Below are 27,311 nucleotides of genomic sequence, written 5' to 3' on the forward strand. Positions count from 1 at the left end.
TTGAAGGCTGTCAGGGCATTTTGATCAGCTAGCATCTCTTTTCGATTGATATGTAGATGCATTTGGTTTGAGGTCCATGTGCCCTGAATGCATTTTCCTGCCATGTGGGACCCCCAGGCATAATCTGATGCATCCGTTGTTAGTGTCTGCCTGGCTGGGGGTAATGTGAATGGCTGTCCCTTGTTCTGGTGACAAGCCTTTGCCCACCATCGAAACTCCTGTTGAAGGCAGGGAATGAGAGTAATCACTGTTTCCAGGCTGTGGCAATGTTGAGTCCAAACACTTTTTAGGTACCATTGAAGTTTCCTCATATGCAGTCTTGCATATGGAATTAGTAGGATGCAGGATGCCATGAAGCCCAAAGCCTGCAGAATTTTTCTTGCAGATAACTGGGCCTTTGTTGTCAACATTGTGAAATAGGTAGTCAGTTGCCTTTCTTTGTCTGGCGTGAGATAAACCATCTGGGCAGTTGTATTCAAGCTTGCACCCAGGAATGCTATATCTTGAAAGGGTACTAGTTTTGACTTCTTTTAGTTGACTGTGTACCCTAGGCATGTTAGAAGTCTTTTCACAAATGTCAGATGTTGAAGAATGTCCTTGTCCTCTGCTTGAATTAGGCAGTCGTCCAAGTATGGGTATATTTGTATTCCTCTTTGTCTGCAAAATGCAATTACTGGTGCCAGGCACTTTGTAACGACACTGGGCGTAGTAATGCATTGAACCAGCCTTGAATCTGAGGTATCTTCTGCACGATTGTCTGATTGGAACATGCAGGTATGCCTCTTTTAGGTCTAAAGTAACAAGCCAAGCATTCTTGCCCAGCATGGGCAGAAACTGCTGCAAAGTCAACATTTTGAATTTTGGAATATCCAGGAATGTGTTCAGAATAGATAAGTCCAGTATCGGCCTCCAGGCCTTGTCCTTTCTGGGTACCAAGAACAGTCTTGAGTAAAATCCTTGTTTTCGCTCTTGCTCTGGTACTTGCTGAATGGCCCCCATGTCAATGAGGGATGAAACTTGTTTTTGTGCCTCTGTCCATTGATTTTTTGGCAGATCTGGCCAGCCGTTTGCCTTTGGCAGTGTATGGAAATGGAATTTGTAGCCTTGTGACACTATATTTAGAACCCATTTGTCCTGGGTTATAATGTGCCAATTTTGAGCAAAAAGTGCTAATTTTCCCCCTAAGGGTGCTGCCAGAAGATAAGTGCTTGGTGCAGGCAGGGGAAAGTCATTGGGACGGCTTTCTGTATGTTTGTGCTTTGTCTTCTCCAGCTTTGGAGGTAGAAGCACCCCATTGTTTTGACCTATAAGATCCTTGCGCCTGGGAACTGCCCCTTTGGCATCTGGATTTACCCCTTTGAGGTCTGTCTGACACAGAAAAGGACCAATTTTTTGTAGGCCAGTGTCTACTAAACCTAGGTGGCTGTACTTGTAAAAACTCTAACAGTTTGCATAGATTTAGCTTCGTCTTCCATTTTCTTTGACACCTCTTCTGCCAAACAAAGTATGTTGTAAAGGTGCATCTAGTAACTTAACTTTAACATGGTCAGGCAGATTTTGTTCCTTTAACCAAGCATGCCTCCTAGTTACAGAACCTGTAACTGCAGCCCTGTAGGAGGCCTCCAAAGAATCAAAACCACATTGCAAAGTATGCTTTCCAGCTTGTTCAGCTGCATACAATAAATCCTGCATTTCCTTGTTTTCAGCACAATCAGAATTTAACATAATTTTCTGTTTAAGCAATCCCATGAGATGTTGCCCTTGAATGTCTGTCAGAGGGGGTTGGATTTTTTGCTGTAGAGGCCTTAACTCCCTTGGGACCCTGTGAAATAGTTTCTTGGTCAGCAGCAGGGTTTTTAAAAATAAATTTATGTGACTCAGGAACCCTGTAATATCTGTCAGGCTTAACAGGAGCTGGAGGTAAGGAGTCAGGGGTCAAATTTGACTCCGAAAATGCATCATCTACAATGTCTAACACAGGGGGGAATGGCTAGAGGCCTGTACTGTGCTAGTAAAAGGAAATCCCTGAGCCTCTTTTTAGATTCTGAAAAATCTTGGCTTTCCCAGTGAAAATGCTCCCTCATGGTATGCAAGGTTTCCCCAAAGGAATAATCCTCAGGAGGGGATGCTGAAGGTAAAGATTCTTCAGCATCAGAATCCTCATAGGGGGCAAAGAATATCCCTGATCAGAAGAGGAATCAGAAGAAATAGAAACCTGATCTGAAGATTCATAGTCAGTGTCTTGCCTAGGCCTCTTATCAGGAGGGGGATGGGAACCCCTGATCAAGGTAATCAGGTCTTCAGCCATCTTGATCATCTGTTTTTTTGGGCATAGAGGCCTGTACACATGGCTCATGAGTTTGTTTCTTTGCTTTAGAAGCTGCTTTAGTCTTTGAAGCTGAAGTCGTTTTAATGTAAAGATGTTGTGGTCTGAATACACCCTCAGAAGCCGGTACCTGCTCAGCGGCTCTGGACCCATCTGAGGGATTAGCGTCTGTGGCTCCAATACTTTGAGTATCCAGCGGCATGGCCGACTCCACGTGGGAGTCGGTAGCAGCCTGTGACTCTAAAGTAGCGGGTGTCAGGGGCTGAGAAAGCACCTCACTAAGAACCGGCGAACCGGTGACTGGCTTAGGAGAAGCTTTGTCGTCGGTTTTGGGCTTCGGTTGTTTTTCTCTTTCTTTGTGTTTTTTTGTAAACTCTGGTAGTCGGATGGCTATCCGACGACATTTTAGAATAATTAAACCTGCTACCAAAATACTTTAAAGCAAAAGTATACTGACGCTTAATAGTACGTTGGTTAAATCTAGCACAAAACCGACAACCTGAAATGATGTGATCAGGGCCTAGGCAAGGAATACAGTAAGAATGAAAATCCTTGTGAGGTATTTGCTTTCCACAAGTAATACAATTATTAACTTTTTCTGACATCGGTCTGGAGCAAGAAAAAAGTTTCCCCAATGGGGTACTTAGCTTTATTGAAGACTTTGGTTCTGAAACTCAAACACAAAAATTTCAGGAGTCGGCCGACCGGCACTTGCGAACTGCTTCTGCTTCGGGCACCACGCAGCAAGAAAGACTGAAGAAAAAGGCGTCAGCTGCTTCTTTTATACCCCTGACGACCTGACGTCAGGGAAGGAGCAACAGCGGCTGACGCAGGACCCAAGACTTTGGAATTCATGCTGGCTGAGGGCAACCTGCCAGCAGGATTACCCAAATGTAATGACTGCAACAGTGAAACAGAAGAACATCTAGCATAATCGTGGCAGCCATGGTCCCTAACAACTTGAGGACCACTTTTGCCTTGACCTTCTTCAGTGGTAGCAAAGCGTAGAGCTGCTGCTGTAAAACCTGAATTCTCTCTTCTGGTAGGAAAACCCTCATGAGCACCGTGTCTAATTCAGCCGCCGATAAAGGTAACACACTGCGAGGGCAACAAGGCAGATTTTTCCCAATTCAAAGTAATTCCAGACTTTGGCATAGTGCAATAGTGGCGTCCCTGGTCTGTAGCAGTAGATGCCTGGTGGTGGCAGACAGGAGCCAGTCGTCCAGGTATGGAAACACTTGGAATCCCTGACGTCTCAAGTGAGCCGTTACCATTGCCATGCATTTGGTGAACACCCTGGGGGCTGTGGTGAGACCAAAAGGCAGGGCGCGAAACTGAAAATGACTGGCTCCCAGCCGGAAGCGTAGGTGACTTCTGGATGCCCTTTCCATTTTGATATGGTAGTAAGCATCCTTGAGGTCGATGGAGCACATCCACACATCTTTCCCCTAATAATGGGAGAATTGACTAATGTGACCATGCGGAACTTGGACTTCTCTACATGAAGGTTCAAATGGCTGAGATCCAAAATGGGTCTCTGGTCCCCTGTTCTTTTCGGCACCAAAAAGAATCTGGAGTAAGTCCCCTAATCCTACTTGGTTTGAGGGGACAGGCTGGATTGGCTCCCTTTGACAGCAACTTTTGTACTTCTAAAGTTGCGGAATCCCTTTGACTGGGTGGAATGCCTGGGATTCTTTTGTTTGGAGGGGGATAAGAAAGAATGGGAATATGATAACCTCTGGAAATTATCTCTAATACCCATTCGTCTTGGGTGATGTCTCACCAGGCTTCTGGGTATAGAGAAATGTGACCCCCGACTAGCTCCAGAGAGACACAGTTGGGCCTCCCCTCAGGAGAGCTGGTAGGGGGAACCATGGTCTCCCTGGTTACGTGGGCCTCCTCTGCCTCTAGGGCAGCATCTTACCTGAATTTCCACCCCCTCCTCTGCCTCTGGAGGTGGAATCACTCTGTGCGTCGTGAAAAAACCTCTGCGACTTTCTGAACCACATTTTTCCACCCTTCTGGCCCTTGGGATAAGGTCTAAATAAAGGCATGGAAAAATGGACTCCCACGGCAGACAGGGTTTTTCATTCCTGCTCGCACCTAGTGAGTGTGTCCTTCACCTTGGTTCCAAATAAGGATGAACCGTCAAAGAGGGCGTTGGTGAAGGTAGACTTGAAAGCCTCCACGAAGTTGCACAAGTGCATCCAGGAGTGTCTCCTAAGAGAGGCTCCGGAACCCACAGCCCTGCTCGCTCCATTGGCTGCGTAAGAGATCAGCCTCATGGAGGAGTTGGTAACAGAATTTAGGTTAGACATCTGAGCACTGACCTTCTGAGCCACAGCATCAGAAATGTTACCCTGTAGAGAATCTCCCAGCTTTTTTAGGAGATCTCTCTGGAGCCATGTAAAATGCGACAAATAGTTCAGCAACCGCAGTGTAAAGGCCGCTGAAGAGAACACACACTTCCCATACCTGTCCATAGCCCTGCACTCCTTGTTAGGGGGATGGACGGTAGATGAAGTTTCTGCAAGTTCCTTCTTGGTGGCTGCTGCCACCACCATGGCATCTACTGGAACGCCTTTTGTAAGAAATTCTTTATCAGGGTGAGTGGACAAAATCTTGTTAGGTCTCCTAGGGACCGGTGCCACAGTGTCTGGAGTTTCCCACACCTTTCGACAAATGAGGTCCAGGAGCTCGTCGAACAGGGGAGAAACCCAAGAGGCGGAGGGTTGGGACCCAAAGGCCTTCAGGAACACAGACTCCTCCTCAGAAGGGACTTTGGATGGCCAGTCGCCCCCCTGTCTCAATATTTCCAAGATATCTGAGAAAGAGATATCGTCAGAAGGCGACCTGGGGGACCCCTCTGACTCCTCGAGGTCGGTGTCAGACGTGAGAGACTCATCTTGGGAGTCAATGTGCTTCCTCTTGCACACACTCTTTCTGGGGGGCTCCTCAGGTAAAAAATCTGGGGAGGCCTCAGAAAGCTGGGAACCACTCATGGAGGTATCCTGAGGCCTTAGGTCTCCACTGTCCCTAGATATATGGTGATCTGAGACTTATCGGTGCTGGAGGGGGAAGTGTGTCAGTGCCGTAAGATGCAGCTGACGACCTGGCCAGCACACTCCTCATGACCTCAAAAGCTGATCCCCCCCGGCTCTGAAGGTCGACTAACCGTGGAAGATACGGTAGTAGCCCTCAGACCAGAGGAGATGAGGTCTGAAGCCGATGTCGGGTCCACGCTCACCATAGCCGAAGCGCCGAGAGGAAGGCTTGGAGCCGAAGATCGACCCGAGATCTCTCTCAGTTCCGACCGGTGGATTGTGAATCCTGGACCCCGTGGACGGTTCAGATGGGGTCGGAGTGGAGATAGAAGTCGAGAAGCCAAAAGGGGTTACTGAAACCGATCGCTCTGGCTCCGAAGAAAGGTTCGGAGGAGGAACAGCCAAAGATGAAGGGAGGATGGGCTCTGGAGCCGAATGGGCCGGAGCCGAAAGCAATTTAGCCAGCAGCGATGACTGGAGCAGTTTTCTCACCATTCTATCAACATTGTCATCGGAAAGAGTCCTAGAGGACCTAGAGGACACGGTCGGGAATCTGGATCTCCCTGCAGAGAGAGACCTGTGAGTTGGAGAAACCAGTCAAAAAACTGGAGACCGGCTCCGAACTAATAAATCTGTCACCGGCTCCAATAAACTGGGAGCCGATGTCGACATCATAGATGCACTGCCTTCTGTCGGCCCCGAAGCCAGTGGAGCTGAAGAATCAACTGTAGTCCTAGTGATGTTCTCTGGCAGCTCCGAGGAAACTGATGGAGCCTGAGAGCGTTTCTTAGAGGTTTTTTGTCTAGTTTGGAAGGAGAAGATCTGGAACTAGAAGACCTCTCCAAGTCTTCTTCAAAGGAAGATTTCAGCAATCCCTTTAAAATAAGCTTGTTCTTCCTCTCTTGCAGCACACGGGGACTGAAAGCGTGACAGAACAAGCAGGATTCTTGCAGATGAATAGCCCCCAACCAATACACGCACACAGAGTGCAGATCCGTCAAAGACATCTTATTACATTTGACACACTTTTTAAAGCCCGAAGACCTGTGTTCTTTAGAATCCTTGGACATGTTGATAACAAGAAAACACACACACAGGGGAAAACAGTAGGGACACCTTCACCACAATAACCAAAAAAAAAAAAAAAAAAAAAAGATAGAGCACAGGAAACTAGAGCCTCTAACTTAAATGGCCTAGAGACCGCGGGATAAACACAGGGAGGACTAGGTCCTCTAAGTTAAACGGGCCTAGCCCTGGGAATAAGGGCACCAAAAAAAAAACAGTCACACAACAAAAAACTGCTAACAGGTCTGCTACACAAAAACAGGGGAGGACTAGGTCCTCTAACTGAAACGGGCCTAGCCCCTAAACACCAAAGAAAGAAACGGGATACGAAAAAAAAGTTCAACAGAACCGGTCACACAACCAGCAGAAGCAAAACACACACACTAGCTATGAAAATAGCTTTTGGAGCTACTGTATTGAAATATAAAATGAAAAATTGTACTTAGCCACGGCCAGGAGGGAGACCACGTCCGAGCTGTACGAGCGGCAAACGAGATCTGGGGATAGGCGCGTTGCAGCATGGGATACCCCTTAGCCATGAGCCAATTGAAGATTTTGAGCTAGAGTATGGCCGAGTCGGAGTCGAGGTTCGGTTCAGAACCCATGGGTAAGAATGTAGGCGAGATTGGACTACATAACATCCACTTTTAACCCCCCATGAGTCCGACACATTCTGTTGCTGGGACAGGTTTGAGAGACACAGGTGGGCAGAGGGGGGCACATGCTAGCACAGTCACCCTGAAGTTGTACACCATCTCATTACTGGAAAGCTTCCTTTGTTACTGCGCTCATCCTGTCATCTCGATTTATTTCTTAGGCATTATGAGATTTCCAGAGGGAAGGGGTGGGGGGATTGGTGGCTGAAAAATCTTAGAAACTCTCCAAAACTGATTTCCTTTTTTCATCCATTTGTGGACCACAGTAGCAGATAGGCAAAATAAAAACCCTTTTCTCTAAAGCTGAATTCAAAAGTTCAGAATATTTTAACTGAAAACATAGGATATTATACCTAGGTATGCTTCCTTAAAAGAAGCAGAAGCAAGACCCCTACGAACAGCATATGCACAGTTATACATAACTTTGAAGCATGTTCAACTACAAAACAACAAACAAAAATGATAAGACTGAGATAGGCACAAATGTCTATGTATGGGACTTATTGTTAATAATTCTACATATCAAAGTGGAAGAATAAAAGATTCTAATACACAATCTGTCCACAACCTTCCCCTCTATGTCTATAGGATAAACTTGAATGATAAAAGTAGTGCCCGTTACTCATCTGCTTTTATGGGGACTGTAAAATTGTGGCATGGAGCATAATACACCTTTCACCAAGGCTGGCACTAGAGAGGGAATGTATGTAGATTGAGGACAATCCACTTACAACATATTAAAAAAAATTCTCAATACAGTGAAACATAAATTAGTTCCCATAAAACACCTTATTCTTCCTGGCAATAAACTGAGAAAAGAATACCTCCCAAGGAGGTTGTGAGGATCAGTCTTCCACTGCACAAGAGAAATGGACCCAAGATCTGTAGGATAAAGTCGTCTTGTTCCAAGTCAGACTAATCTGACTTGTCTTCCTCAGGAAATTTTTGACTGACTTGCTTAACAGGTACATCTATGCACCAGGACTGACCGACTGTAACAACTTCTTACCTGAGGTAAGAAAATGATCTTTTCTTATAGATATTGTATCTTCAGGTAACATTTTTTTTTCCTTAATAGGTATCTTCTGCAAATCAGTAAGAGAGGAATCTGTACCACTTCAAGAAGACTCCCCAGACACATCCAGTGGCATACCCCTGAGAAACTACGTCCAAGATGCTTCCTCCCATATCCAAACCTTAACACTAACCAGCCAAAGAGGATGCGGCAGATCCCCACCATCCCATTCATGGCAGCTGAAGGGACTACACTAGAGAAAGCTGGAGAGGCAACTGAGTGGTCTGAGAACAGAAAACAGCCACTACAGGTTTACAGACCATCAGCTGAGTAGTAGACTGAGCGAGTGTAGTCAGCAATGGTTATCAGTAAGTTACTTTTTTTCTTTCTAAGAAATGTGGAAGTAGAAAAAGCAGGTAAGTATCCACATTGTGCCAGAGAAAGATGTTTTGTATGGTGTTAGGATCACTGGAATGAGTCGGTTGGCAGATAAGCTGTCAAAAATTGACACAGGCAGCATAGTTACATTTGCTTTAAAGACAAAGTCTCCAAAACACAGCAATGCACAAAGCACTACACTAAACTCCATTCAGAAACTCTTAAAAGGAGAATTTGAATGTCAGAAATAAATAGCAAGTATGTTGCCCCTGTATGAACACTTGCACTACATTCCCTATAAATGCATAAGCAGTGCACTTGAATCCAGTCAGAATCCCTTATAAGTAACATTAGATTGACAGTAAATGTCAGGCAAGTTGATACAGATTAAACACAAGTACTGCATAAACAAAACACTGCCCCACAATTAAACATTCATAAAAAATTAAGTTTACATAAGCAGTGCATTTCTACATCAAATAGGCACCGAACACTAGACTCGTCTAAACAGCGCTCCCAGGCAGGAAACAAATGGCAACTAAGAAATGGTGTTTCTTAAAGGGCCAAAACTGCTAAAGAAATGAAAATAAAACACTTTCTTATACATATATATATATATATATATATATATATATATATACACACATACACAGACTCCAAATCTGACCTCAAACCAGTGAAAAGTGGAGTACCACAGGGTTCCGTCCTGGGACCGCTCCTGTTTGGTATCTACTTCTCTGAAGTACAGGCTAACACAGAAGGCCTCTGGCTAACGAAGTTCGCAGATGACTGCAAACTAGGAGCCATAGTCAAGTCCCCAAATGATGTGAACATCCTACAGAAGGGCCTCTCTGAGACAGATGCCTGGTGTCAGAGCCATGGCCTCAAGCTCAATGCCAAAAAGTGCAGTGTCAGCCCCTTTGGTAAAAACTCTGTACCCATGAATTACCACATAGGCAGCAATCTACTTAACACCGAATGCGTGATAAGAGACCTTGGGACCCAGGTGGACAGTAGTCTCTCCTTTGATAGTCACATCGCCATAGTAGTCCGGACGTCCTTCTACGTGGCACACCTCATCATAAAAGGGTTCTCATCCAAGAAAAAAGAGGTCATCGTTACCCTCTACTCTTCACTCATTAGACCCATTATAGAGTACAACGCCCCTTTTGGAATGTACCTCACAAGACATCTGCAGCAGCTGGAAAGGCCACAGAAGTACCTCACAAAGAGGATTACTGGACTCAAACAAATGCCCTACACTGACCGCCTCAAAAAACTCCAGCTTTACTCCGTAGCATATCGCCTACTCAGAGGTGATCTCTGCCAAACATATAAAACTATGTCAAACCCAGAGCTGTTGGACATGCTACACCTAAAGAAATCCCAATCCCTCCGAGCTACACGCTCTAGGGACCTAAACCTTGTCACCACAATAAACAGGACATGCTGGAGGGATAGATTCCTATCCCAGAGACTTCCCATACTCTGGAACAGGCTACCCATCTATGTCAAGCAAAGTTCTTCATTAGCACTCTTCAAGAAAAATCTTGATGAGTGGATGCGAAATACGAAATACACCCCCGGGGATCACTTCTGTGTCTCTGCTCGTCAGTGGCACAGGAAAATAACTTTCTTGGGTGGAGTAAGCCAGGGAACCTTGTTGGCTAGGCTTGCGTAGGCCCTTGGGCCGATAGCCTAGTACCTACCTATGATATATATATATATATATATATATATATATTACACACAATAAACAATTACATTTTCTGTGTGGAAGTGTTCCCAAAGGGGACTTACTCGTCAGAAAAAGGCACTGAAGTGATGGCTGTTGTGCTTGTGAAGCCTCTGAAATGCTTCTTTACAAGGTGGCAAGAAAGTGCTGAAGATTTTCCACTTTGATTACTGTTTTTCCCACATCAGGGTTGACCAGTCATAATGAAAAGTGTGGGATGGAGCCAGAGCTTTTGAAAGCTGGCTGGTTGTTCAGTCTTGGGCAAAACACAATCAATACAGCCTAAAGGCTACTGCAACAGTGGGAATGATCATCAAAGATGACTCACTCTGGTCAAATGTGAAGAAAATACCTGTTCAGAAATCATATCTGCTCTGGTGGCGTGCAGGGATAAAGTCCTGACTACAGCCTAAGTGACCCAAGTTTTATTAGCGGCTTGTGCATCTGATTGAGCAACAGGGCGGGATTGGGATGTGCCCAACCTGGGGTGACAGGTGGTTATGATGGTGTTCCCCTTGATGTCCCTGGCGAAGGCTAGGGTTGTACAGGGGAGGGAGTACGGCTGAGCTTCCACAGAGGTGGGGAAAATGCTGTACCCCTGCCACTAAGATGTAACCACATAGCCAAGAGGGAGGGAGGGGAATTGGGGGGTAAGCCTTAGAGTAGAATACCCCCCTGGCAGATGTAGGAGCACCACAGCCTCCCAGAAACCCTTAGGATCCAAGTCATCACTAGTTGAAAAAACAGGTATTAGCGCAGGAGCAACTTGAAGGGACTGGTAGACCCAGCACTGGGGATGGCTGTCAGAATGAGGCACAGACACAAAGTATACCCTCCCAAAAAATCTATTCAAAAAACAATTTTGATTTATATCTTTAGAGATGTGGCCATCCACTTCAACAGAGCAGGGATCCAGTAGTCTAGTGAAGAACAGCCGCCACCAACATGTAAAATGCAACCACATCCAAATCTGACTGGATGGATAAGTTCAAAATGGCCACTTGGAAAAGATGTCACCAGACTGTTACTGACTACCTTTGCATCTGTATACTCACCAGATGATGTATTCTCCTGAAATTTTATCCTTAGGAATTCCTCAACTGGTGGCCTCCCCCACACAGTGGAAGGTCTCTCACTCTCTTATGGGACAGGCCTGCACACAAGGCTCTTCTAATATCCCAACCAGATTCTAAGGGATGTGAGCCATCATGAATGAGACAGGGCCAGATGCATATCTGTCACACTATGGCTAGCAGTGGACTTTTCTGGTTTGCCCTACTTCCTCACTGATATGCTAGGCTGAACTCAAAAAGGGGTAGCCAACTGCATAACCCCACCACCTTCACTGTGACGTGCCAGTCCAATGCCCATACCTCTAAACTGCAGCAATGCAATAAGATCACCATTGTTCTGCAGATACACAGACTGAAATATATTAAAAGCCAACTTTTACTTACAAATATTAGATGAACTTGTGGCTTGGCAAACACTTTCAGCAGTTACCATATTCAAGACACATACTGCTTAAATAATAAAACAATTGGATAAGGGGAAGGTTGCAGTTAGTTGCCTGTCAGGGGCCAAGATTCACCACATTAAACCAGCACTCAGGTCACTTACCACTAAGTACCAGTAACTTAGTCATAAGTTCATGTGGGAGTGAATGACCTGACACATACATGTCCCTGGACTACATGAAGAGGGATATAACTGAGCTCTCAGAATGTGTGTCACAGGTAGGTAGGAGCCTAGCACTGAGCAGCATTCTACCATCTCCAAGGACTATACCACAATACCAGCAGAAAATAATCGACTAACACTTGGGTTTATCTATTGGTGTCATTCCAAAGGGGTCCAATACTTGCCAGCCTGTGAGGACATGGGTGACAGATCACACTGCTTTGCCAGGGATGGTCTTCATCTCTCACCTCTATCCTTTCAGACAGTGGTAAAAATATTATCTACTTCTGTAGTGCCCTTTTTAGGCACTGCCAAACAGACAAACCTTCCAATATAACTAAAGCTACTCAGAACAAACTAAAGGTGTTACTGCCCAATGCTAGGAGTATCAATAAGAAACTGTACTCCCTAGAAGCTCTCCTTGCCCTGGAGAATGCTGATGTCTGTGCAGTTACTGAAACATTGTTCAAAGCCAAGGAAATTACTCCAGCAGTGCATAGTAATGCCTTTCATATGTTCCGACCACCTACTGAACATGAATGAGAAAAAGGAGGAGATGTTTCCATCTATATAAAGGATAAGCACACCTCAAGGCTGGTCAAACAATGTGACATGCTTGTGTCCAACTAACCACAGAAAAAAATAAATTACCATATTCTTGCTAGATACAGGTCCCCCCACCATGAAACAGGAAACCCATATGTCATACCCAAAGATACTAGAATCACTCAACATCCAGCCCAATACCATTCTCATGGGTCATCTTAACTACCCCTCCATTAACTGGGAAACATGCAAGCCCACTAACATGTCGGCACAAAGATTTCTTGACTTTAAATTAAAATGCCCTTGGGCAGCTAGTCTGCACTCTCACTAGGGGAACAAATATCCTAGATCTGGTACTCACGAATATGGGAGAGTGCTGCAACCCCCCCCCCCCCCGTGTGATGTCCTCACTAGTAAAATCAGATCACAAAGCTGTCTCCTTGAAATAAAGGTAAGACTAGTCCCTGTACCTAACCCCAAAAACTTTAAGAACCTCTCTAAGGTAAATTACTCCCCTATTAAGGGATGAAACAGCTGGTTTCCAAGCTCCCCAAAACTAGAAAACACAGAAACCTACGCAGAGGCTACACAAAAGCCCTGTACAACCAAATAAACAACTGCACAGAAACGGCAGTACCAGACTGAAATAAATCCAAGTCAAACTGCAAACATAAGCCACTGTGGTGGACCTCTGGCATTAATACAGCGTACAACAAAAGAAGATTCTGTCAAGTGACAGAGAATGTACACAGCAGACCAAAAAGTCCTTCATTAGTCTAAAAAAGCAAATCAGGGAACTCGTCAAGTCTCTGAAAGCAGATTTTGAGGTAAAAGCCTTCAAGACATTTTTCAGTTATGTCCTCAACTTTAAGGGGAACACCCAACAATGAGAGGAATTAGTTGTAAATGGCATCACTTACACTTGATTGGAAGACAAAGGAAATCTGCGGTCTGACAAATTCAGCTCAAATTTCACCTCCCCATCACCCCCAGTTCTCCCCCAAGAAATACCCTCCGTCACTCTACTAATTATCACCAAAGAACAGGCAGCGACTGCACTCTCTAAAGCTAAAAACACAGTTTCAAAGAGGCCTGACAATATACCAAGTTGCCTCAAACAGCTTAAAATCAAGACTTATCAGGTCCATTAGGACCGCTAACCATAACCCTGACTTTGTCCAAGTTGAGTGGAGGACAGCAAGAGTCATCTTTCTTCATAAAGGGGGACCATCTACTGACCTGGAAAAATTACAGACCCACAGGTTTGACTAGTCTTACATGAAAGGGCATGGAAAGAATAATCATGGACCGATTAATGACATAGAAAACCTCCAAACACTGGACTGACCTAGTTCGGTTTTGTCAAGGGCAGGTCATGGCTAATGAATCTGGTGGATTTCTTTGAGAAAGTCACCAAGGCCATGGATGAGGGGAAAAACAGTAAATACTGCCTATCTCAACTTGGCCAAGGCATGTGATACAATTCTCCACTCAGATATTACAAATTAACTCATAAAACTAGGGCAAAAATCCCCAAGTTATCAGATGGATTGCCAACTGACTCACAGACAGGACATATGGTTAAAATGGATGAATCCATCCACATCCAGCAAGAGGCCACTTACACTTAGTGGTGTGCCATAGGGCTCAGTACTGGGACCAATCCTTTTCAGGATATACTTTTCTAAAGTCAAGGCTAATGGGGAAGTCCTCGGGATGACAGTTTGCTGACAACTACAAGCTGGGGGAAATCATTGAATCCTCTCCAATGATGTAGATATCCTTCAGGAGGGTCTAGATCAGAAAAATGATTGGTGCCAGAACCATGGCCCAAAATCAAATGCTGCAAAAAAAAAAAAAAAAAAAAAAGCAGCATCATACCCTTTGGGAAGTCAAATAGCCCTGCAAATTACAATAATAATAGTGCACCCCTAAGAGTAGATTCAGAGGTGAGAGATCTAGGTACATAAATAAACAGTAGCCTGATCTTTGATCACAATGTTTCCACAGGGGTGAGGAAGTCTATGTGGCACAACTTATAAGTAAAAATAAGTAACTAAAGAAAGACCAGATTCAAGGAAATTATACTCCCGCTGTACTCAGCCCTCATTAAACCAAAAATAAGACTAAAATGTGCCATTTGACTTGTACTTGACTAGGCACTTACAGCAGCGGGAGATAGCTCAGAAAATACAGGGTGTAAACAACATGTCCTATGCAGACAAACTAAAAGCCCTATCCCTCTACTCTGTCTTCTACCAACTGTTAAGGGTTGATCTATGCCTGACCTACAAGGTACTCACTCAAACAAAACATCCTGGAGAAACAGATACATCTCTCAGAGATGACTCCTCCTTCTTTGCAACAGGCTATCTATTCACATTAAGCAGAGCCCTTTCCTGGCTCTCTTCAAATGCAATTTGGATCAAAGGATGGGAAAATCGCAAATTCACACTTGGAGTAGTGCCTATATCTCTTATGAACAGGGGCATTCTATCAGATACTCAAGGCAGAGGCACAAATCCATGCCATCTTCTTGCTCTAGGGGCCATATAGTGGGCAAAATCAGGTTAAATCAGCTAATCTTGTATGGGCTTTTAAGCCATTAGCCTAGTAATTTCCTATGAACCTATGAAAACAGAAGACTTATTGTCAATTTAACTGCAGTGAAATGTTTCTCCTACTCCTTTTTACTGGTCGAGTAATTAAGTGCATTCTTATTTAGATAGTGCACGTCACTTAGTGATTCCAGTGTGTGTGAATGCGTGTGCACATGCGCATACATACTAGCATTTTAACAGTTTGACTCAATGTGGAATTAGGTCTGAAGTACCACTATAGCTGCCTGAGCCATACCTGTATGCTTCAGGCATATCGCCACACACACACACCCCTCTCCCCAGAAGAAGAAGTGAGCAGGCATAGCATCATCATTCCACTTTCCCTCACGATAGCTCCAAGGGCTCCCTGAGCCACTGGTCAAACTGTGGTTGCCGGAGTCACAGTCAGGCTTCATCCTTCCACATCACAGCAACTGGTACTACAGTGATGGTTTCACCCACAACTGCACCTCGCAAGTTTTGTTAGTAGTTCTGAAACTGCAGCTTTTGAACTAAGGATTTACCCAGCCTTCCAAATGGTTTGCTCATCATTTTTTCTTTAGTCTTGTTTCTCCTTCAGTAGTTCAATTGACCTCTGAGTTACTGGCCAATACAACCTTTACCATTTATCACATCTTAAAACTGCTGCAGCCAGTTTAGGGAGAAGAAATCTTTAAGGAAGGTGGTAACCCTACTGGATATTCATGCAACTGTCTTTCTGAGACACCCCTCTCAGCCAATCTCTATCATCACAGCTGTACAAGCTGATCAGACAACAGGGTCAACCTGTGCTGTAACAGATGGTCACACAACACAAAAAACTGCATGTGCTCATCTCTCCCCACTCCCCCAAAATGCTATCAGACCTATAGGTTCATAGGTAGGTACTAGGCTATCTGCCCAAGGGCATTTATAAGCCTAGCCAGAGTGTGTCGGCTTTTGCCACCCCATTGATTAATTAACTGAGCCTCTGTCAAGCAGAGCCAATGAAGTGATCCCAGGGGTGTATTTTCTGTTACCCATCCACTTGTCAAGGCTTCACTTGAAGAGCGTTAGTGAGGGGCTTTGCCTAATGTAGTTAGGAATTTTGTTCCACAGCATGGGAAGTCTCTGTGACAGGAATCTATCCCTCCAGCATGTTCTATTTGTTGTTATGGTGAGGTTTAGCTCACTAGAGCGCATGGCTTGCTGCGACTTGGATTTCTTTAGGTGGAGCATGTCCATCAATTCTGAGTTGGACATGGCTTTAAGTCAGGCAGAGATCACCTCTGAGTAAGCGATATGTCACTGAGTACAGCCAGAGTATTTTCAGTCGAGCTGCATATGACATATGTTTGAGGCCAGTAATCCTCTTGGTGAGGTGCTTTTGTGGTCTTTCCAGCTGTTGGAAGTGCCTTGTGAGGTATATCCCAAATGGGGCATTCTACTCTATGATGGGTCTGATGAGTGACTAGTAGAGGGGCACTATAACCTCTTTACTTCTAGATGCGAACCCCTTAGTAATTAGATGGACCACAAAGTAGGATATCCTAACTACTTTGGCAATATGATTGTCAAAGGAGAGATTACTATCTACCTGGGTCCCCAGATCTCTTATTACCTCTTCTGTACTAAGGGGGCTGCCGCCTATGTGGTAATTCGTGGGTGTTTTGTTTTTCCCAAACAGGATGATTATGCATTTTTTGGCATTCAGCTTGAGGCCATGACTTTGACACCAGGTGTCTCTCTCACTAAGGCCTTTTTGAAGGATGTCCGTGTCAGCCGGAGAGTCAATTATGGCTCCCAGTCTGCAGTCATCGGCAAACTTGGTTAGCCATAGTCCTCCTGTGTTTGCCTGTACTTCCGAGAAATATATGACGAACAGTAGGGGTCCCAGAACTGAGCCTTGCGGGACACCACTTGTGACTGGTTTAGAGTCGGACCTGGAGCCTGCTATTCTTACCGTGTGAGTTCTGTCTGTAAGCCAGTTGGCAACCCATCTTGTGATGTAGGGGTTTATGTTCAGGCTGGTGAGTTTTTCTATAATACCCGAGTGAGGAATGGTGTTTGAACACCTTGGTGAGATCAAGGTAGGCTGTGTGAACCACCTTTCCCTCGTCTATGGCCTTGGTGACTGTCTCGAAGAAGTCAACCAGGTTTACTAGGCATGATCTGCCCTTAACAAAGCCGAACTGGTTTGGGTCAAGTGTTTGGAGGTTCTCAATGTCTTTGTTAATGAGTTCCATGATGATGCGCTCCATAGCCTTGCAGACCAGGCAGGTCAGGCTTATGGGGCGATAATTACCAGGGTCAGTTGTGGCCCCTCCTTTGTGGAGCGGAATAACCATTGCTGTGCGCCATTCTATGGGCACGTAGCCTGTGGAGAGGCTGAGGTTGAACAGCGTGTTTAGGTGGGGGGTTAGTTCGTGCAAGACGCAGCCTGGGACACCATCTGGCCCCATTGATGCTGTGTTTTTGGCTTTTGAAAGGGCTGTTTTCACCTGTGCTTCTGTGATTTCTGGGACACTACACTTTTCCGGTATTGTTGTGGGCCCTTTTAAAGGTGATAGGGAGGTGAAGTTTGCACTGAATCTATCTGCCAGGATGTTGGCAATATCAGTAGGTTCAGTATATTTTGTGCTATTTTGCACTAGCTCAGAGCATATCTGTGAGTTGCCACTTAGATTCTTGACATAGCTAAAGAAGGCTTTGTGGTTATCTTTCGAATCCTTGGCTATTTTTCTTTCGAAGTTAGCCTTGGATGATTTTATGAGGGACCTTACTCTCTTACTGATATTGATCAGGGATGTCTTTCCTTATTGGGATTTGCTTTTTTTCTGAACTAGTTTCCTTCTTTTGTTGTATAACCTGTTTATGGCAGGGGTCCACCAGACTGGTTTCCTTCTCTTAGTGGAGTGAGTCTTGGTTTTGCTAGGGATGGCACGATCCATGCATCCTTGTAGGTGCTCAGAGTGCAATTGTAAAGGATTCTGCATCTTGGGCAGTGTTATCCTTTAGCGTGGGGGCTGTGAAACTTACCACCTCTGCCTTAAGTAAGGTGAAGTTTGCTTTAGAAAAGTTTTTCACTGTGGTTTCCTTGGTTGGGTAGTGGTGGTGGGGTGTGGACATCCAGGGTGATTAGTTTATGGTCTGAACTAACCAGTGACGGGTTGACCTCCGGTACGGAGCACCTGTCACCCATGTTGGTGATGACCAGGTCCAATATGTTGTGGCCTTTGGTAGGGGAGTTTACCAGCTGATCCAGGGCATTTGAGTTGATAAATTCCAGGAAGCGCTGAGCCTGGGAGTTTGTACTCAAGTAGTTTTCCCAGTTAATGGTAGGGTAATTGAAATCTCCCAAGATCAGGGTGTTCGGTAGGACTTTCATGTTTTCCAGTGTCTCCAGAAAGGCTGAGTGGTGGTCCTGGGTCATGGAGGGTGATATGTAGCAGGCCACAATTTGCACTGCAGACTTGCCCGATATTAGTTGCACATGGAAGATCTCAGAGGTATCGTGCTGTGCCACTAACCTGGAGGTGTGGGTATCCTTGATGAATATGGATACACCCCCTCCTTTTGTGTTTCGGTCCGTGTTCTGTGGCCGAAATGTGTGGTATGAGTTGTAGCCCAGTAGTGCTTGAGTGCTCTCTGGAGCCTTGAACCAGGTTTCAGTTACTGCACAGATGTTGACACACTCCATACTTAGGAGTGCTTTGAGCGCATGCATTTTGAGATTTAAACTCCTGGCGTTGAGTAGCATAACCCAAATTTTTTTACCTGTGCTGTTTACGGAGGTGGGTTTGAAAGCCTTGCCTAAAAAAGGCACTATGGGGGCAGCAAGAGCCTTGGCCAGTATTCAAAAGCCAAGGGGTGACAGGTGAAAGCTGTCTCTTGCGAAGCAACGAGGCTTGTCGAGCATGTCATCCCAGGCTGACAAACACTGGATCCCCTTTGAATGACTCCAGAAGCTTAGCCAATTGTTGAAATTGATCATTTTTTCTTTATACTGAGGTATCATTCTTGGTGAGGGCAGGATGCTACTCAGGGTCAGGGTCATACCCACCTGGGCTACATGATCAGAGAGCTCTTCCATGTCTCTCTTCATGTAGTCCAGGGAGGTACGGCTCAGGTCATTCACACCAACATGAACAATGACAGAGTCATATTGGTACTTGTTCTGGAGCGACCTGAGTGCTTGTGTTATGTGGCGGATTCTGGCTCCCAACAGGCAGCTAACAGTAACCTTGTCCAGCTTAGTGAGTGGGGCGTCAGTGTGCCTGACTATTGAGTCACCTATTACTAGTGTGTTAGGTATGTTATTTCACCTTAAGGGCTGTGATTGTGCGGCACATTGATTTTGTGTTTTATGTGTTGTCTGCTTTGTGACGGGAGGTGCAGGTTTTGTGGGTGTCTGCTTTGGAGCTCTCTGATGCTTTTGCAGGTTTTTATTTAGAGCCTCCGAGTATGATTTAGTGTATTTATGTGTATTTTTTGCCAGTGCTGGTTTAGTAGGTCTATGCAAGGCTGGAGGTGTCGTGCAAGTGTTAACCTTCTCCTCATGGCCGTCTGTTCCAGTCTTGGGTGGAGATACCTTAGCCTCCAGTTTGGCTGTATAACTGCATCTCTCACATATGTTAGTGTTTTGTGGTAGGAGGAGAGGGCTGTCTGTGTACATGAGGCAGTTGTAACATTGCCTCAGGATACCCAGATTCACCAGCTGGACTGGAGAGTACACCTAAGTTGCCCTTTGGTCATGCCTGGATAGTAGGGTGAGCTGCTTAGTCGCTTGGTTGGTGAGGGGTGGATAAAGAGCCTTGCCCTGCTGGGCAGTCACGTGTCGGGCTACATTAGTGCTTGCTATTAGGTCTGAACAAGTGCTGGACTGTAGGATGCTTTTTGAGTGCTTAGGTTGAGTGTTAGAATAGTTTCAAGTGAAAAACTGAAGAGGAGACATAGTGGAGCCGGGAATAATTTAACCCTAGTTAACTGTGCAATGCGTTTTTTAAACTACTAACGTCTGGGCTGGAACCACGCCTCCACAGACAGATGGCTGCTCAAAGTTCCTCTCTCTCACAGGTGAGTAGTGAAACTTCTCTCTACCTAAAGTAAGGTATGGGCAACTCAGAAAGTGATCAGCCATGACCCTACCAGTCATGAAAATGTACCAAAACCAAATTGCCAAAAACCCTTCAATTGGCATATATACAATATATATGGCAATTGGCAAAACACCAATAACCCCAAACAAACATATACAAATTCTTAAAACAAGGAGGGAAGGTAAGCCACTGCACCCCCCGGGATCCTCTAACATCTACATTTATGGTAGGTACAAAACTGTAAATTTATACTAGGCAACATCCATGCAAAAACTACCAAAATCCACAATCCCTCCCTACAAAGTAGAGGTAAGTGAGGCAGGTAAATTATAAGGACAGCTGTCAACATGGGTGCAAAAAATAAAAAGGGCTGGTGGGAGCTGTCAATTAGATTTTGCTTAGGAAGGGCAAAACAGCCCTAGAAGTAAAATAGCATGAACCTGAACTCATGCTAGCTGGGTAGAAAATATCCCTTAGAGTAGGGACCCAAATAGATCCTAGTTGCCACCCCCTAGGAGAAATGCTGTAGAAGTAGCAGGTAAGCTCCCAGGAATAAATATAACAAAATGGGCTCCACAAGTGTGAATAGAAACAGAAAAATTAAATATAAAGAAGCCTGTCCACAAGAAATAGCTGCCTAAAAAAAGCAAAGAAACAACAACTGCAAAGCAAAAGAAACAAACAACTGCTGAGAAATAAGGAATAACTAGTCCGCTGCCATGTACATCCAAAAAAAATGAATAGCAAATCCAAATAGTTAGAAAATGCATAGACCTTAGGCAATGGGATCTGCAGTAAAAAAGCCACAAACAAAAAACTGCTAGTGGCTTAAGAAATCCCTATCCCTTAGATAATGATGCCATCCACCTATCTATCATACCAAGGGCTTCAAAAGGCTAAAAAACTCTTTAACAAGTCTTATACCAGTACAAAAAAGAATCTTGCAGCCCAAAGCCAAGTTAGGCATTCAGCTTCCATCGTTAAAGTCCAGGCACGTTAGAGTAACCAGGTTCAACACAAAATAGCCAACCCAAAACCAAGTAGGAGCTCACCACCTCTCAAGGCTCAGTCTCCTATTGCGAACAGTTTGAACAAAAACATTTGACACAAAATGTCAGTGAGCAAAGTGGGTTGTAACAATGAGTTGGCTGAATCTTAATGGAAGAGAATTTAGGGGAAAATCTTCAGTAAGAGTAAGGTAAGTTTGCAGTTACAATCACTCTAGATCTAGAATTGATTTCCAAAGGTAACTCCAAAATAAAAAATCAAAACAATTTTCTGTACCAAAAATAAGAAATTTCCCAAATTTTCATGCACTCAGAATTCCTTTAAAAATTTTTTTCATGTTGGTGAAGTCTGTTGTTGAAAGTCTCTTGATATGCTGTGCTTCAAAATGAAGTGAGATAAAGTGAGAGCAGCTTAGTTTTTCCTTTACATTTCACAGTGCGAATCAAAACTAATCAAAGGGTGGTGCCTTGGAGGCTTCCTGAGGCAGACTCCCTACTGTTGGTACCAGGTGGAAGTTTGGTGGGCAGGCCAATCTGATTATCTATTCTTCATACTGCCATCCTTGACCTTAGTGTTGCCGAGGCACTCAGAGCCAGACAAAGAGGCACAATTGGATACACAAGAAGACTGAGTTAATCTCCACTTAAGAGCAGAATGCCCATCAAAAGCTGTGCAGCCATGGCCCAGCCTTCAAATGAAGGAAAAACTGCACTGAAAGAAAAGAAGCTTTGAACCTTACATGGTCTGATTTTCCCCACACATGGATCTCTGGATTCCAAATGGTAATGATCCAAACCACTGGGGATCCATGGATTGAAAATTTAGCTCGGTGAATTTTAGAAAATCTTGACTCCGCAGTCCATATTGCCTGAAGAGTTAGTTGCATTGCTGAGCCCTCGTCTCCGCCCAAATGATGCCTTTGCTGACAGCTGTTGTCTGTCTTGTTCCGTTACCCTATGTTGAAGAAGTTACTACAAAGTTGTTGTGTCTCTATAAGATAACATCTGCTTCGGAGGATAATTAATGTGCTGCTGTAATTCAAGCAGGACTCCACTCTGATAATTGTAGATGATTTAGATGAGCATGCCGCGAGTCTTGCTGCCACTCTTGTATCCACTGAGCTCCCAATGCAAATGCCTCTTAGATGATCTTGTTTATCTGACATTCCTGGAGCCATCCACACGAGTGTTAGACAGAATCCATTTTTTTGATAGAATGAAGCAACCCAAATCTGGCTGTTTCTTGAATGTAGGGTTTATTTGATGGGTGACAAATCTTCCTCATATGGTTGTTGGACATTCACAAATTTTGATGCACATTCAGAGCTCCCTCATATGCAGTTTGGCATGTGAATAAGAGAGTCATAAAGACTTCCACAATACCTGATAGAAGTGCACTGTCCTCAGCAGTGCAGATAGCTGGGACTAAAAAGGCTAAGTTGAAGCTCCTTTCAGTGTCAAACTGTGAAAAGAGAACAAGGCTATCAGTTGAAAGACTGTTGATCATGTAGTTCAAAGAAACTTTAACTGGGCTAGCACTGCTATGACATTTTCCTAGGCATCTGGTCTGACCCTCCACTAGACTGGACTAATTATTTCACAGCTGCTGTTAAAGTTAGCCTTTTCTTTCCTTAAAAGCTCAAGGATGCTGCAAGTAAGGATAGATTTGAATTCCTTTATGCCTGAGAGCCAGACTGTTGTGGCAAGAATCTTTATAAGACTCAGATATAGGAATTAAGAGAGAACTGATAATGAGAATTTCCAGCTGAAAAGTCTTATAGGTCTGGCAAGGAGCAGATCTGCAATGCTGAGCCATAAGCTTCTTGATCTCTTAAGCAGCCAGATAATGAAGCTTTGCCCAGCAGAGGTATGCTGTTTGCAAGGTAAAATAGATGTATTCGTCAACATCATGAACTTGGGAATGTCAGATATAGTGTTGTTTGTTATAACAGTTCCCCTTCTCTTCCACTTAGGCCCTTTGCAGGAGTAAAGACTTATAAATACAAGTATCAACAGGACTGGCTGAATGGCCCTTGTGTTCTTGACTGAGACCAATTGAGGGTGAACGCCTGGCATTGGAGGGGGGAACTGGATGTATGCCTTTAAAAGGGGCAATGTATGGAAATAATTGTAAAGGCGTCCCATATGGAATGGAGTGATCATCACCCTGACTCTTTGAAAATGGAAACAATTCCTTCCTGAAAGGATCTTCCAGGTATTCTTTACTGCGCAGCGCGATCCTCTCCCCTCTTGAAAAATTTGAAATGAAAGAGTCTGTCTTCCAAAGGGGACAGAAGACTTGAATCCGAGAACTCTGTTCACTGGCCCCCCCCTCTTTGTCCCCTAAAGAAACCCCCCCTGACCTACCCTAGACCTGACCTACCCCCCCCCTGGGCCTATCCAACCCCAGCTCTACCCCTACCACTAGTCATGTAGGCCTAAATCCATAAACTTAATAATTCTAATAGCAAAAATCTTTGCAGCTTTGCCAATTTCTAAAAAACTTCTTTAATTTTGCTTAAAAAAATAATTTGCATTTTTAATAAAGCTTCTTTGTCCTCCATTTTCTTTTAAAGTGCTCTGCTTTAACATGCTCTGCAGACATCTGTGCCTAAGAACAGAATCAGTCTGCAACACAACTAGCTGGGCGTCTGTACAAAGGGCAGGCCACACTGCAAAGACTGCTAGAAAACAAAGAATGCTACCACCAGTCCAAGACCATACAACTAAATCCAACAACTCTTATACCTTCCATCTAGCACACAAAAGCAACAATCCACCTTTTCATCTAACTTGGGCCTTATTTAGCAATTTTACCTTAGTAATTAAACTTGAGATTAGAATTTTTGAAGTGTGTGGAAGAAGTATACACTTCTCCCCCCCAAAATCAAAAAGCCTTACAGCTCTTTATCAGTTTTTTCTTTTTTTTCCCAACAGAGGCCTTAGGGGATTTAGAGAAATTGAGAGATAACCTCCAACAGGCCCCCCTAGGACTCTTAAACAGATACTTAGTTTCTTCAGCCCTATATATTGGTACTTTAACAGGGCAGAGTGAGGCAAAAGAATCAGGTCAGGCAGAAGCCAAAAAAAGGATCACCACATTCAAACAACACAGGATTGCTAAACATCTCACTGCTGGGGTAAAATAAGAATTCTTCCTGCCTAGCCTGAATCAGAGTAATCTTGAATTCCCCATTTCTTTCTCTCTCCCCAGAGTCTCTGTCTGCTCAAAAGAAGAAACTCATGAGAAGAAGTAGGAGTGGGAATCATGGATCTCAATCAGGAGAAGAAGGAGGAGGAAGGAAGATCAAGCAGAACCAGAATAAGAAGGAAGTTACTCTCAGTCTTTGTTCAAGTTCAAACCACTGTTCTCACACCCTCAGCTCAGGATCAGCCCTAGAGATCCCTAATAAAGTAATCATGATTTTCAAATCTTCTTAAATTTAATTTTCTGAAGTTTAAGCAGATGTTTCCAGAGAAGAAGCACTGAAGCTACTACTGGGAAGCCCCACCAGCTAAAAAGAAGTTGGCTCTAAAGAAAGAGTTTTGGGAAGGAGAAGGAAGAGAGAAGGGAACAGCAGGAGGAAGCCCCAGCCCTCAGCCTGGAAGCCCCCCTCCCTGTAGGGCCTCCTCCTCGAGGCCTAGAGAGACACCTGAGACCTCAAAGAACTCTGGCTCCTCCTGGAACCGACGTCCGGGTAAAACGTGTTCCCGGACGGGACTGGTTTGTTCCAACTAGGTTGGGCTGTTTTGTCTTTAGTTTTTTGGGAGCATCCTTTACCGCGTGACACGGCATTGCATAATGGCTAATTTAAACCAACAACAGTCTAACCTTCTCTTAATTGCTAATTGCGCGTGTGTAATTCTTAGAGCTAGCAAGCACAACAACCAACAACGCAAAACAAAGGGTAAGTATACACAAAGTAACAAGGTAATGCTGAGGTATCTGCTTCCCACTTCCCACAAGAAATACAGTTATTTTTCACACTTTCGTTAAATACCGAGGCAAGAGAAAAAAGAAAAAAAAAATGTTGTAGCCAACTTTGATTCCAACTTTGATGAACTTCGAAACAAACTTTTTGGAAATTTTTCAACCTGCAACTGCTGCACTGTCGCTGCACTGGGCGCGCGCAAAAAGAAGGAGGGATATGTCGTGATGTCAGTCATGCCCCTACGCCCCTGGACATCAGGACATCGCGCTTCTGACCGACGACCCCAGCCATATACTTTGGTATTCGGGCCGACTGGACAGCGGACTACCCAATGGTTAGGACTGCAGCAATGTGGAATGAAGAACATCTTGTAACACAGCCCTGAATTCAGCACTGTAGTTTCCTCATATGCAGTCTTGCATATGGAATTAGAAGAATGCACGAGGCCACGAACCCCAAGGCTTGCAGTATTTGCCTTGCAGATAGCTGGGTTTTTGTGGCCACTTGTTAGAAGTAAGTTGTCAAATGTATCCATTTCTCTGGCGTGAGGAACGCCATCTAGGAAGTTGTATTCAAGCTGCTCCCAGGAATATAATTTGTTGACAGAGTACCAAGTGGGATTTCTTTTCGTTTATGGTGAACCCCAGACAAGTCAGTACCCTCTGAACAAAGGCCAGATGATTGAAGAGAATGTCCTTGCTTTCTGCCTGAATTAGGCAATCGTCCAGGTATGGGTATATTTGAATATTTCTTTGCCTGCAAAATGCAATGACTGGAGATAGGCATTTTATGAATACCCTGGGTGCAGTAGATAAGCCAAAGGGCAATGCAGAGAACTGAAAGTGCGTGTAGCCTGCTTTGAAGCGTAGGTATCTTCTGCAAGACTTCCTGACAGGGATGTGCAAGTATGCTTCTTTTAAGTCCAGTGTTGCCAGTCATGCATCCTTGCCTAGCATAGGAAGCAGCTGGTGAAGAGTCAGCATTTTGAATTTTGGACTCACCAGGAATGTGTTTAGAATGGAAAGGTCCAGGATAGGACGCCACATATTGCCTTTTCTGGGTACCAGGAAAAGTCTCGAATAGAAACCTTGTCCCTTTTCCTCTTCTGGTATCAACTGAATAACCCCCATGTTTAAGAGAGAGAGTACCTGATTTTGGGCCTCTGCCTACTGATTTGGGGGTGGATCTGGCCACCCGCTTGGTGTTGGTAACGTGTGGAAATGAAATATATATCCTTGGGACACCATATTTAGAACCCATTTGTCCTGGGTAAGGAGTTCCCAGTTTCTGGCCTGCAGACTAATCTTTCCACCTAAAGGAGCATTCAGTTGGGAAGTGCCTGGAAGTCTTAAAAGCAAGTCATTGAGACGGTTTTCCATAGGGGGAATCTTGCTGCTCCCAGGTTTGGGTACGGAAACCCCTCACTGCCCAGTCTTGTTTGTCCTTTGGGACTGAAACCTGGGGTTTCTGCTGTGTCTGGGTTTGGCTTGAGAATACCTGGAAGGGGCTGGAAAGGACCAATTTTTAGAGGGCCAGTGCCTACTAAATCTAGGAGGCTGAACTTGAAAGAAATCTTTAACAGTTTGCATAGATTTAGCTTTATCTTCTATCTTTTTAAGAACTTCCTCAGCCTTGTTGCCAAACAGGCGGTCCTGATTTAGGGGAGCATCCAACAATTTAGCTTTAACATGATCTGGCAAAGATTGCTCCTTAAGCCAAGCATGTCTTCTGAGCAAAGACCCAGTAACAGCAGCCCTGCAAGAGGCCTCTAATGAATCTAATCCACAATGCAAAGTATGTTTTCCAACCTGTTCAGCAGAATGCATTAAATCCTGTAATTCTTTATTTTCAGCAGAGTCAGGCATTAACATCATGTTCTGTTTAAGTAATCCAATAACATGTTGCTGATATTTTAACATATGAAACTGGCAGTTTAAAACCCTAATGACCAAGTTTGCAGAAGTGTAAACTTTCTTACCCCATCTATCCAGCACCCTAGAGTCTCTATCAGAGGGGGTAGGATTTTTAGCAGTAGAAGCCTTAATGCTCTTGGGTCCCTGTGAAACAGTCTCTGGATCCGCAACAGGATTTTTAAAAAGGAACTTGCGAGAATCAGGAATCCTGTAATATCTGTCAGGTTTTCTGGGAGCAGGAGGCAAAGAATTAGGGGCCAAACTAAAATCTGAAAAGGCATCATCAACAATCTCTAGTACAGGAGGTATAGCTAAAAGCCTATGCTGAGGCAGGAG

General features: G+C 44.5%; 1 protein-coding gene across 3 annotated transcripts in view; it reads right to left on the reverse strand.

Annotated features, from left to right (window-relative positions):
- TJAP1 (tight junction associated protein 1) overlaps positions 1-27,311 on the reverse strand; it is a 1,031,177-nt gene that overhangs the window by 108,945 nt on the left and 894,921 nt on the right. The gene's annotated exons all lie outside the window — the stretch shown is intronic.

The sequence above is a fragment of the Protopterus annectens genome, chromosome 1.part0 (genome assembly GCF_019279795.1).
Source record: "Protopterus annectens isolate FY-2018-M chromosome 1.part0, PAN1.0, whole genome shotgun sequence".
Taxonomy (NCBI): domain Eukaryota; kingdom Metazoa; phylum Chordata; order Ceratodontiformes; family Protopteridae; genus Protopterus; species Protopterus annectens.